The 13803-nt window shown below is 42.2% G+C and overlaps 1 protein-coding gene across 5 annotated transcripts in view; it reads right to left on the bottom strand.

The window, feature by feature from the left end:
• Positions 1-13603, bottom strand: part of RNF216 (ring finger protein 216) — a 168316-nt gene extending 154713 nt beyond the window's left edge. For 3 of the 5 annotated variants that reach the window (XM_047779474.1, XM_047779473.1, XM_047779470.1), the window contains exon 1: positions 13405-13537. The gene's annotated coding sequence lies outside the window, so the exon portion shown is untranslated. Of the gene's footprint in view, positions 1-13404 lie in introns of all 5 variants that reach the window. The other 2 variants (XM_047779472.1, XM_047779471.1) reach the window with 2 other exon arrangements.
• Between the last annotated feature and the right edge of the window lie 200 nt (positions 13604-13803).

Raw genomic sequence — 13803 nt, forward strand, 5'->3', positions numbered from 1 at the left:
AGAGCATTGAGCTAAATGAAATAAGACAGAGAATGACAAATTATACAAATACTGTATAATATCACTTATGTGGAACTGAATCTGACTGCAGTGGCTTGGATCACTGTGGAGGTGAGGTTTGATCCCAGGCCCAGTGCAGTGGTTAAAGGATCCAGTATTCCTACAACTGTGGTATAGGTCCCTGCTGCAGCTTGGACCTGATCCCTGGCCCAGAAACTTCCACATGTTGCAGGCACAGCCAAACAAACAAAAAGGTTCTAATTAACCAGAGTTCCTCGGTGGCCCAGTAGTTAAGGATTAGGCTTTGTCATTGTTGTGGCCCACTGTCACTGCTGTAGTTTGGGTTCAATCCCTGGCCCAGGAACGTCTGCATGCCAAAGACACACAAAAACAAAAACAAATTCTATCTGTTGAAATTCTCTTTTCGACTACTTTATGCCCCTCCAACCCATACAACACAACCAATAAAAAACTCTATGAATATACTAATATCAGACAAAAGAGACATTACCAAAAAAAAGTATCATTACAAACAAGGGAGATTTCATCCAGGTAAGAGGGCCAACTCACAAAAGATACAACACTGCTAAATTTGTATGAACTTAATAATATAGTTTCAAAATAGATACGGCTTCAGTTGAGAGACCTTAGAGAAATAAGACAATTTCACATCCACAGCTGGACAAAAGGGTTGAAGAGCATTATCAGACAGGTGACTTGACATTTATAGGTCACTCCACCCAACAACTACAGAATATACCTTCTTTTCAAATGCACCAGAACATTTACCAAATGGACTACATGCTGAACAACAACGTTGGCCTCAACAAATTTGCTGGGCTTGGAATCATACAGTAATTATTACATGACAAAAGTCAGTAAAAGAAAGATGACTAGGAAATTTCTAAATATTGGAAATTAGGCAAACTAAACAACCCAGGGGTTAAAAAAGAAATGAGACACTATTTTGACTGTACTGAAAGATAAGGAAAACAAAACACATCAAAATTTGTGGGATGAAGTTAAAGTAGTGCTCACAGGGTAATTTACAGGTTCAAATGCACATCTTAGAGGAGAAAAAAATGACTGAAAAAAAATCACTGATTTAAGCTTTGCTCTCAAGAAGACAGAAAAAGAGCAGTAAATTAAACCCAGAAAAGGTAGACAGAAGAAATTCATAAGAGCAGAAATCAACAAAACAGATTTTAAACATAAAACGGAGAAAAAAAATCAAAGCAAAAGTTTCTGTCAGCTATAATCCAATAGTTTATTTTTTAAAAAAGCAAAAATTTCTATAAAAAGATTAATATGATTGATAAGACTATCGAGAATGATTAAGAAAAAAAGGGCGAAAACACAAATTACTACCATTGGAAATGTAAAAGACATCACTACAAAGTCCAAAATATAAAGATTATGAATAACTCTGTACTACTTAATTTGAAATTTTAAGTGAAATAAACTCCTTGAGACACCATTTACCACAAGTGAACAGAAAAATTAAATCTGAATAGTTCTCTACCAAATCAAGACACCAAATAAGTAATTAATAACCTTCCCACAAAGAATCCAGCAAGCCCAGAAAGCTTCCCCAGTAAAGTCTCCTAAACATCTGAGGAAGAAATCTAACTAGTATTACAAAAATTTAAAGAATAGAAAAAGAAAAGAAAAGAAAAAAAAAAAAAACAGTTCCCCTCATGGCTCAGTGGTTAACGAATGTGACTAGGAACCAAGAGGCTGCGGGTTCGATCCCTGGCCTTGCTCAGTGGGTTAAGGATCCGGCGTTGTTGTGAGCTATGGTATAGGCCGGTGGCTACAGCTCCAATTAGACCCCTAGCCTGAGAACCTCCACATGCCGTGGGAGCGGCCCAAGAAATCGCAAAAAGACAAAAAAACCCAAAAACAAAAACCATTATTTCTGAAATCATTTTATTAGGCTAGCATAATTTTGATACTAAAACCTGAGAAGAACATTACTAAAGGAGTTTCTATTGAGGCTCAGAAGGTTAAGAACCCGACCAGTATCCATGAGGATGCAGGTTCAATCCTTGGCCTCGCTCAGTGGCTTATGGATCTGATGATGATTTGAAACTCATCAACCAGGGCTTGCCTGAAGGACACAGCCTTCAGGAAGAAAATGGTGGGAACAGTTAAACTGACTAAGATAGAGACAAAAGAAAGAAAAGGAAGGTCTAGATAAAAACAGAGAACAGAATCAGGGGGAAATCTCAAAAAGCAAGCTGCCATGTTTTGAATACTACGTGAAGAGGGAATTCTGTGAAACTACAAAAAGTTATCTTAGGACTTCCCATTGTGAACTAGGGTCCATGAGGACTCAGGTTGGATCCCTAGCCTCGCTAAGTGGATTAAGGATCTGTCATTGCCATGACCAGTGGTACAGATCACAGACATGGCTCAGATCCTGTGTTGCTGTGGTGTGGCCAGCAGCTGCAGCTCCAATTAGACTCCTAGCCTGGAAACTTCCATATGCCTCAGGTTCTGGCCTCAAAAGGAAAAAAAAAAAAAAAGAAAAGAAAAAGTTATCCTAATCTACACCTCCTTCTCCAAGAAAGCTAATTTCACTATAAATTAGCAAAAAAAAGAACTGGTAACAAATTTCATATAAAGTTATAAGAAAAACAAGAAGCAAAACATCCCTACAAATGACAACATGCTGGAAAGATATTATAACCTAAAGAACACTAAGAAAATAATAGAAGAAATAAAATAATGTCATAAATTAGAACTAGAAAAACTCAGAAATGAAGTCGCATATTTCTTTCTCGGGAAAGAAACAGATAAAGGAAAAAATCTTTTAGGAATGAAGACTAAATTAGAAGGAACACAAATGTGAATAAATATAACACATACTGCTTTAGGAGACTCAAAGGTGAAAGGAGGAAAATTTTTTTTGAAAATTTTAAATAGAAAAATAAAGAGGTAAAGGAACACATTTAAGACAGACAATTTCACATAAAACACAGTAGGAGCTCTTGAATAAATTGAAAGAGAAGAGGATGCTAAAAATTATAATTGAAAAAAACTTTCCTAAAATAAAAATGTTAAAGCTACATTTTGAAAGAGCATCGTACATACCTAAAGAAAGCAACCCATAATGACAACTACTAAGTCATAGTACTAATAAAATTACTGGACTTTAAAGAAAAAAATCCTTAAGCACCTGGGCTTGAAATTTATAAAAGAAAAATCAGATTAACAGACTTTTACGGTGATGCTTTATGACACTTGAAAGTAAAATGAGATACTTAAAAAGACAGATTTTATATCCAGTAAACAAATTTTTAAGGAAAAGGGGCACAAATTAATCCACATAGCAAAACTTTCTACACGATTTTCCTGAGGAGCAACAGAAAAACAAGCTTCAGGGAACCAAAATGACTAGAGAGACACTGACACAGAGTGGCTGAGTTTCAAAGCTTCCCATGGATCCTAGACTGCTACATCTTTTTCAGAGCTTACAGAGGCCTCCTTGCACTTACTGAATGGAGCAAACCCCTTCCTGGTGTTAGCTGCTTTCTCAGATTGGCCTATGTGCTTTTCAGTGAATACGTATTAATTATTTTGGGATTTGTGCTTTCTGAGGCACACCAAATTATACAATATATATATGCTATATATATTATATATACATAATATATATTATATATATTTGTTTTAAGTATATTTATATATATTTAAATATATATTTATTTAAAAGTTAAATATATAATTACTTGCAGTACTAAGATTAAATCAGAACTAAGATTAAATGATATAGAACTACAAAAATTATGGAGAAGGGAAGCATATGAAAAAATTTTAAGTTGTTTAATCACCTTGGTGGTGACATTCTGAGACTTTCATTTTGACATTGTGGGGTAATGAGTTGAGTAAAGTTACAGCATAGTCTAATCAATTCATAATCAATCCCTATGTCCTTCAGAACCACAGTTCCTAATGTGAAAGGAAAAAATTATAATACAGAAGTAATGAAGTCAGTTCAGTAAGACCCTTAGAGTCCCAAATGTCCTAAATTTGAATTATAAATATTAGTATGGAATCATAAAATTAGCTGTCCAAAAAGAAAAAAAAAAAGGTTTGAAAACAATGACCTGCTTGTAGCAATGAACATACATACTACCTAGATTATTTGAAATACTCTTTCCCATCAAAAGAGATAAGGCTTTTTGAACAAATTACTAATTCCAAGTCTAGGGCAGGAGTTGTACAAAATGAGCCTAGAACATCCTGTCATACGACATATCAAGGAAGCTATCAAAGACTATTTACATCCTGTCAGAATAACTCAAAAGAATTCCTGGAGTTCCCCGGTGGTGCAGTGGGTTAAGGATCCAGTGTTGTCACTGCTGTGGCGCAGGTTCGATCACCTGGCTTGGGGACTTAAACATGGCCACAGGTGTGGTTAAAACAAAACAAAAAAAATTAAATTCCTGAAGAGGCTTCCATTGGCCAAAGATGGGACATTTTGAACTCCAGGATAATAAGTGATTTGGTATAAATATTTTAAGAAACTGTATAAATGAAAGTGTTCATAATTTTTTAAACAGATCATTTTCAGAGGTTGATAGTCAACCAATACATTATTTTTAAAACTGGTAAAACTGGGAGTTCCTGCTCTGACACAGCAGAACTGGAGGCTCCTATGGAGCACTTGGACGCGGGTTTGAGTCCTGGCCAGGCACAGTGAGTTAAAGGATCTGATCCCTGGCCTGGGAACTCCATATGTCATGGGGCACCCCCCCAAAAAATAAATAGGTAAAATTGCTAAAATAAAGGCGAAAGAATCATTTTCTTGCCTTTCCTGTATGAACTATACCACTGGCAAACCAAGTAATAGATGAGGAAATGGTTTCTTTATAAAATTACTCTAGTACCAGTTAAAAAATTCAATTAAAATATCACTATTTCACAATCCTCAATAATTACTGGACCTAGATATTGAGTATCACTGGCCACTAACATCAGAGAGAGAGCAAGACATAACTGCCTTCTGAGGAAAGAACACCATCTATAGCCCTGTCAGACTGAAGTGGATCTGGACACAGCCTTATCTTTAGAATAAAGGCTAGATAAAAAAGGAAATTTTTGGAGATCCCGTCATGGTGCAGAGGAACCAAATCTGACTAGGAACCATGAGGTTGCAGGTTTGATCCCTGGCCTTGATCTTTGGTTAAGGATATGGTGTTGCCGTGAGCTGTGGTGCAGGTTGCAGATGCAGCTCAGATCCCATACTGCTGTGGCTGTGGTGTAGGCCAGCAGCTGTAGCTCTGATTCGACCCCTACCCTGGAAACCTCCACATGCCGATAGTGTGGCCCTAAAAAGGAAAACAAACAAACAAAAAAACAAAAGGAAATTTTGAATTGCATCATAAGTATCCAATCTAAACCATGTATTCACAATGGGGGCAATTTGGCAAGGGGGTAAAAAGATCTTACATATAAAATGGTTTGTCATACTCCCAAAATCTTATTCCTTAGTATTCAATGGGCGAGAATTAGAAAAATGTCTAAAACGGCTCTATTGGGGGAATAATTTTTTTTAAGCCTGACAAACACTTACCTAGGCTCTGGGAACTAACAGGTCAAATGGTTCAGGTTCAACAACAGATAAGGAAAAAGAACAGGAATGGAAGAGGAACCTTAGATTTAAAAGATTTATCAACATTTTTAAATGGGTGAGATTACAGTATATAGGGATGTACGTGGGTGATAAAACCATAAAGAAATAAAAGAAAATGATAAAAGCCAAATTAATGATTAATCTCACGGAGGAAGGAATGAGTTAGATCAGGAAAGCATGCATAGAGAGGGCTTGGGGATGATCTTCTTGACATCAGTGGCACATACAAGCACCTTATAACTCATTAAATCATACATGCTTTAGGTGGTTTTATATTGTTTAACTTTTAAAGGGTAAAAAACTTCCACAAGCCATTCCCCACCCACAGAATTGCTAAAAGCCTGAAATTGATGACCAAATGTTGTTGAGGATTTGGAGCAATGAGGACTTTCATACACTACTGGTGGGAGAGGAAACTGGTACCACAACTGTACAAATAAGTCTTGATACTTTACCAGTTACAATGGAAAATATAAATCCTATAAGACTTAACAATCCACTGCAAGAAATCCGTATTACAGAAATGCATGCTCATACGTACCAGGTCTATGTCCGAGAATGTTCACAGCAGCGTTATCCCTAGGAGCCAAAAACTGCATCATTTATAATGGTGGAATGGACAAAACGCTGCAGTATGTTCATATAAGTGAAACATAAACAGGAGTTCCCATTGTGGCTCAGCAGGTTAAGGACCCAACCAGTGTCCATGAGTTTTCAGCTTTGATCCCTGGCCTCTCTCAGTGGGTTAAGGAGCAGTGTTCCCACAAGCTTCGCCACAGGTTGCAGATGCGGCACAGATCTAGTGTTGCTGTGGCTGTGGTGTAGGCCAGCAGCAGCAGCTGCAGTTCCCAGACTCCTAGCCTGGGAACTTTCATATGCCACAGGTGCAGCTCTAAAAAGAAAAACAGAGTTCCTGTCGTGGCTCAGTGGTTAACGAATCCGACGAGGAACCATGAGGTTTCGGGTTCGATCCCTGGCCTCACTCAGTGGGTTAAGGATCGGGCGTTGCCATGAGTTGTGGTGTAGGTTGCAGACATGGCTCAGATCCCAAGTTGCTGTGGCTCTGGCACAGGCCAGTGGCTACAGCCCTGATTCGACCCCTAGCCTGGGAACCTCCATATGCCGTGGGAGTGGCCCAAGAAATGGCAAAAAAAAAAAAAGCCATTACAGTCACACACAATATAATGGGTCTTAAAACCCTACCCACTCAAGATTTTTCTAAGAAATTCTGAATTTTCTTTGACTTCCTGAGAGAAATTATGTGCTTCTGGGCAGGCAGGCCCCAGACCCTGGCTTCTCAAGATATGATGTCTACAAAGAGTCAAATAACACCAGCCTTTTTCCAACTTAAGAGACTACAAAGCCATCTGCAGCAACATGGACGCAACTAAAGATTCTCATACTGAGTGAAGTAAGCCAGAAAGAGAAAAATAAAACACTATATCATATGTGGAATCTAAAATATGGCAGAATTGAACCTACCTATAAAACAGACTCACAGACATAGAAAACAGACTTGTGACTGCCAAGGGGGAGGCGAGAGGAGTAGGATGGACTGGGAGTTTGGGATTAGTAGATGCAAACTATTACATTTATGACTGATAAGAAACAAGACCCTATGCACAGGGAACTATATCTAATCTCACGGGATAGAACATGATGGAAGATAATACAAGAAAAAAGCATGTATATATACATATGCCTGGGTTACTCTGCTTTACAGCAGAAAATGACACAACATTGTAAATCAACTATACTTTATGTATGTATGCATGTATGTATTTTTGTCTTTTCTAGGGCCGAACCCATGGCATATGGAGGTTCCCAGGCTAGGGGTTGAATCGGAGCTACAGCTGCTGGGCTACACCACAGCTCAAGAGCAATGCCGGATCCTTTAACCCCCTGAGTGAGGCCAGGGATGGAACCTGAAACTTCATGACTCCTAGTTGGGTTCATTTCCACTGCGCCATGATGGGAACTCCGTAAATCAACTATAATAAGTTTTCAAAAAAGACTACAAAGTTGTATATCAAGTTTAGGTTTTACAACAGAACTTTCTGGTTGGTATCTGTAACTGGAAAAAGGTATCTCAATGTTTAAAAATTATAAAGCCTAAGTTTAGGTACCTCACTTGAAATAATAAGGGTGCTATTCATAAATAGCATGGTATAAAGGAAAGAGCTTTAGTGTCAAATTTCAATTGCATCTATTCAGTACTTACTTTTCTTTCAAATACAGTTGTTTTTTGCTTTTTTTTCTTTCCTTTTTAGGGCTGCACCTGAGGCATATAAGAGTTCCCAGGCTAGGGGTCGAATCTGAGCTGCAGCTGTGGTCTACAATACAGCCATGGCAAAGCCAAATTCAAGCCCAGCTTGGGGCAACAGTGGATCCTTAACACACTGAGCAAGGCCAGGGACTGAACCCGCATCTTCACAGACACTATGTCAGTTCTTAACCTGCTGAGCCACAATGGGAACTCCTCAAATACAATTTTTAAAAGTATTCTGAACAGTTAATTCCAATAGACAAGTTTCTTATATATATTTTTTTCTTTTCTTCTTCTTCTTTTTTTTTTATTTTTTAAACAACTAGGTTCCTTCAATTTTACACTGGAAATCAAAGGAAAATGCGATTCATTTTCCAACTAATGTAGTTAGACTGTCAAGCGTGTAGTTAAGCAGACAACTAGTGATGCAATAAAAGGAAGATTTCTCATGAATGGCATGTACAGTGCCCTCAAGGTGCAGTGAGAAAGGGAGTATTGATGATGGAATTTCTACTCCTGACTAGCTTCTCTGTAAAGGTTATTTAACTCCCTGATATTCAGTCCTTTCAAATGAACTCAGACCACATTACTCAAGTATGAACCCTGGTTTTACCAATTAGTGAATGAGTAACTATGCATAAATTTCCTAATCTCTTGGGCCTAATTCCTATATCTGTAAAATGAGAATACAGGTTTTTTTTTTAATTATTTGAGGTAAATATATATATAAAGCATAGTGTCTGGCACATAGCAAGTGCCACATTATAACTATTATTATTACCTGTGAAATGGAAATAGCAGTTGTTTACTAATACAGTGAAGAGCCAAATTGCATGGGGGGAGTTTAGTTTCCTCTTCAAGCTACCTGTCACTAGCATTATAATTACTCACAGTAAAACTCTTACTTCCTTCTATAAGAAACTTCATTTTCCCTCTGGAGGTAGGGAGAAGCTATATATATGTCTTTTTGCTTATTGATCAGAAACCAAAGTGGAGTTCAGAAATAGGAAATGCCACTCAAGAAGGAATGTTTCATTCTTACCTTGGGTTTAATTACAAAAGTTATCATATATGTATTTATGACTATATTCTAGTCAAATATACCAGTTAATGTTTCTAAATTAGGCCCCTAAATTAGCATATATTTAATTACTTCATCAGTCGGTAGAGAATCTTACATTAATACTGTAAAAATTTAAGAAAGTTGGGTGATAATTCGTCTGTTCTCTTCCACCTCCCACAACTGTCCTATTGATCTTTTTTTATCCTCTTCTCTTCCGTGTATGAATGAATCAACACACGACGAGAAACAGTTCACATTTCATTTTATCCACATGCCCCTATGTCTTATTCATAACTGTACTTCTAGTGTCTCACAGCTGCTGAATGAATGGCTCCAAAAACATCTTCCCCTGTCAGAGACTGGAGATGTTCATTATAGCCATATACAACCAGAGTCAAGGAGCATGGCTTAAGTGACAATGTCCAGTTTAATCAGGATTTCCTTCCATTATAAAGTATTACCCATTGTAGAAAATTTGGAAAACCAAGGAAGTCAGAAAAAGATGGGAATCAGCTATGGTCCTCTCACACAATTTTTTGGCTTTCATAATTGTATCTTTGCTTTTTTGTGACCAGGGTCCCTGGGTCTGTCTTGAACAAATCATTTTCTTATTCTTCTGTTGAAGTCACTTCACTTTTCTTCCCACGTGCTCCTAACACAACACTGCATGGTCCTGGGGTTTTGTGGTATTCCTGCTTTCCAGAATAATCTCCAAAAATATGCACATCACTTCTGCAACACTGATTTTGGGGTTATGAAGGCCAGGGATTGAACTCGCATCCTCATGAACCCTAGTCGGGTTCGTTTCTGCTGAGCCATGATAAGAACTTAGTTTTAGGAGGCTTAGTTTTAGGAGAAGAGTGCTTCCAGAGTTCTGGCTGTGGTGCAGCAGGTTAGGAATCTGGTGTTGTCCCTGCAGGGGCGCCTGTTTGATCCCCAGCATGGAGAAGTGGGTAAAGGATCCTGTGTTGCTGCATCTGTGGCATAGGTGGAAGCTATGGCTCAAATTCAACCCTTGGCCTGGCCTGGGAACTTCTATATGCCACAATGGGGCCAAAAAAAAGGAGCGAGAGAGAAAGAGAGAAAAAGATTAGTGATTCCAGCTAGGCCTCTTGAAGCCCAGAGTCATCAAGTAAAAAGTACGACTACCCTGACTGACAGACCACATGGAAAGCCCTGACACTACATGAGAGGGAAAGGACAGCCTTCCAGCAGTCTCAGACAGGGCATATGAATAAAGAAGCCATTCTGAGTATGTCCTCCAGTCCCAGACACCTTGGCTGAAAGCATGTGGATGAGGAAAAGAATGGCCCAAGCGAGGAGTTCCCAATGTGGCACAACAGGGTTGGCTGCATCTCTGCAGCACCAAGACACAGGTCTGATTGCTGCCCCGGCACAGTGGGTTAAAGGATCCAGTGTTGCTGCAGCTGCAGCGTAGGGTGCAACTGTGGCTCAGGTCTGATCCCTGGCCCGGGGAACTCCATATGCTCGAGGCAACCAAAAAAGGGCGGGGGAAGGCCCAGGTGAGCCCTCCCCAATTTCCTGACTCACAAAATTGCCAATATATAAAATTGTTGCATTAAGTCACTAGGTTTGGAGGTTGTTTGCTAACAGGTAAGTGAACCAGGGCTCTAATTTTATTTTCTACACAATGGGAAGCAATGCAGAGGGTTGTCTTTAGGAAAAGCAACCTAGCTGCAATATGTAAGACTGGAAAAGACATCCAGTGGCAAGAAACCCAGGAAACAAGAGTCAGTGAGGTCTGAACTAGAGGTAACAGTAAGCAGAGAGAGGAAAAATACGTAAGTTACTATAGAGTTAGAATCAATGGATTTTTGTAATTGATCATCAGAGCAAGAGGAATCAAGGAGTCAAGGTGACCTAGATGTTGAGATCAGGTGGCTAGAAGACAGTGATACTATTAAGAAAGAACAAGAAATCTGACAAGTTCAGAATTAAGAAAATGCATTGCATGTTAATTTCAATATCTAGACAAAAGGAAAAAACTAAGGTAAAAAAGCATCCATAACAGATATTATATTGCCTAAGAGACAGTATGCAAACAATTAATCTGGAGTATAAGCGGTTTAAAAGAGCTCTAAAAACCCTGTTAGTCTCGTTCTACGATACAAAAAGTTTTAAACCAAAATCATTAAAAAATTTCAGAGGATAGGCTAAAGAAAGAACAAGAAAGAAAGAGCAACATTAAGACTTTCCCTCAATTGTCAACTGAAAATGTGTTCAGAAACTGAGATGGATAAGCAAGCATCTCCTCACCCACAAGGGGAGAAATCAATGTTTCCAACGATATTTTTACAGCTGAATCTTCTGTGAACTCCTAACACCCTACCTCTTCTATCCCAATACTGTCTACAGGTTACACCTGCTGGTGAATTTTCATACAGCACTTGAGTTGTGTTTTGTTTTTTTTAAGCCAAAAATCTCAGCATGGTAGGACCAAAATCCTTACCATGGCCTGTGAAACACAGCCTTGCTGACACAGCTAGGCCCACCTCTGCGGAATGGTGAGTAGGCCCTTCCCCCATTCACCATTCCTCAGAGACCGTGGCTCAAATCCTCGAACATGCCTTGCTTCTTCCTTCCACTTTCGACTCTTGCCACTGCCTCTCTTGGACCAAATTAACTCTACTCATCCTTCAGTTCCTTATTTTAATGTCACTTCTTCAGAAAGCCTTTCTCAACTATCCAGAGTGCCTGTCCACACATCTTTCACCCCTAAAAAGTATTCACCACAGTATAATAATCTACAATTATTTAGGAAGTTATATTTACTATCTATCTCCTCTACTAAAGCAAGTTCCAAGAAGGTAGGACCCTAGCCCCAGGACACAGCACACTGCCTGGCAAAAATAAATACTCCACAAGAGAGTAATGAAGAACTTCCTGAATAAATCCCATTCACAGATACAGCAGGATAATTAGAAGCATCAACTCTGGAGCCAAACTGAGTTCAAGTCCCAGCTCTGCCCTGACAAGCTTTGGGATTAGGTGAGGCTTTTTTTCAGCACCTCATTTTCTTCCTCTTTAAAATAAGAATAATGACAAAACCTGTGTCATTGAGGAATCAAGGAGTTAATATATGGAAATACTAATTAAATATATAATAGTTAATATATGGAAAGTGCTTAGAACAGTGTCTGCAAAGATCTCACCACAGCCGCGAACACCGTCAACACTTATTAAACAGTAGGTATCAGAATTAGCAAACACAGGCTCTCTCATCTCTCCAGTTCACAAACTTGCGGTCTCCCTGACTCATCTCCATTTCCTTTATTAGACTTTTCCAAAGGGGCTTCAAGGCTGCTCTTTTATTAACTGCTGCTGGCCTTCAGGAGGAAAATCTAAAGCCTCTATTTCAGTTTACAGGGAAGTCCAAAACCTGGCCTCGGGCTATTTCCTCAAACTCAACCACTCCCAGCCACCAGAAATTACTTATACAAAAAAAACAAAGCAGCAAAGCCATTACTTAGCGGTCTTCCCGCCGGCCAGCATACTAAAGCCTTCCCGGTCCTCTCCCAGCTGGACGCATCGTCTTCTCCTTGCATCAGCAAAACAAAACAAAACAAAACAAAAACCCGGGATCGGCCCCACCGAGGCGCCCAGCACCACGTACCCGAGTTATTTACAAACCGCCCCCCCTCCCCCGGCTCGTTTACTTCGGAACCCGGCCCTGCAAACGTCACCGGGCCCCGCAGGCACTCAGCGAGCCCGGTCGCCAGACTGACGCGGCCCGAAGTTTTAGATCATCGTCCCCCACCGCCTTCGGGCCACATCCCACGCGGGAACATCGGCCTGGCGAGGGCACAGCGAGCGGGTTCGCGTTCTCGGCGCCGCAGAGGGTTGACACCTGGGCAGTGCACGCGGGGGAGGGCTGGGCGCCCGGGGCCGCTCTCTCGGGAAGACGCCCCTCCAGGGGGCGTCCGGGGGGCTCGGGACTGCGGCCCGACACCCCCCGGGCCGCCGGCGTCGGGGTTCGAAGTCACCGCGCGTCGCCCCCCCCCCCCCCGCCCCCGCGCGCTCCCCTCCCCGGCCGCCGCCTCCCGTGAGGTGCCGCCGAGGACACTCGGTCTCTCGGCGCGGTCGCTGTCGGGCAGCAGGCCGACGGACCGGCCCGCGAAACTTCCCGAAGTGGCGGGAGCCGCTGAGGGTCCGCCGGCCCCCGCGCCTTTGTCGCTCCCGACCGGCCCCCGGCCCCGTCGTCCGGCCGCTCTGCGCTCGGCGGGCGTCCCTCACGGCCCCCGGCTCGCTCGCGTCCGGGCCGCCGCCGGGCCGGCTCGGGCCCGCGCCCCCCGCCGCCCCTCACGGCCGACCCGCCACCCCCCACCCCCGGGCTTCGAGGAGGCGCCGGGCGGAGACGCCACTCGCCTCACGGAGCCTGGCGAGGGGCTGGCGCGCCCTGCAGCGGTCACTTACTCGCCGCTCAACTCGCCGGCTCGCCAGGCGGTCCCGGCGGCTTCGGTCGGTCGCCGCGGCTTCCAGTCAGCAGGAGCTGCCGCGACAGCCCGGGCGCCGCCGCCGAGCCCACCGCAGCGCTCCTTCCGGCCCGGCCGCGGCGTCACCTCGCGCCTGCGCACAGCGCCCCCTCCCGACTAAGGGCAGGAACCATAGAGGCTCGCGGGGCGCTAGGGAGGAGGGGTCTGCGGCTGAGACCATAGAGAGGGACGCCCGTCCGCTGCTCCAGCCCGGCTCTCCGCCTGCTAAGTCTTGACTCCCCCACTAGGCGGGAGGACGAAAGAAACCGAGAGCCCCTCAACCCCGGGAGGTGTCCCTGGCTCCCAGGAGGTGAAACGCGCGGGCGAAGCAGGTGTCCGT

Source organism: Phacochoerus africanus, chromosome 5 (genome assembly GCF_016906955.1).
Source record: "Phacochoerus africanus isolate WHEZ1 chromosome 5, ROS_Pafr_v1, whole genome shotgun sequence".
Lineage (NCBI taxonomy): Eukaryota > Metazoa > Chordata > Mammalia > Artiodactyla > Suidae > Phacochoerus > Phacochoerus africanus.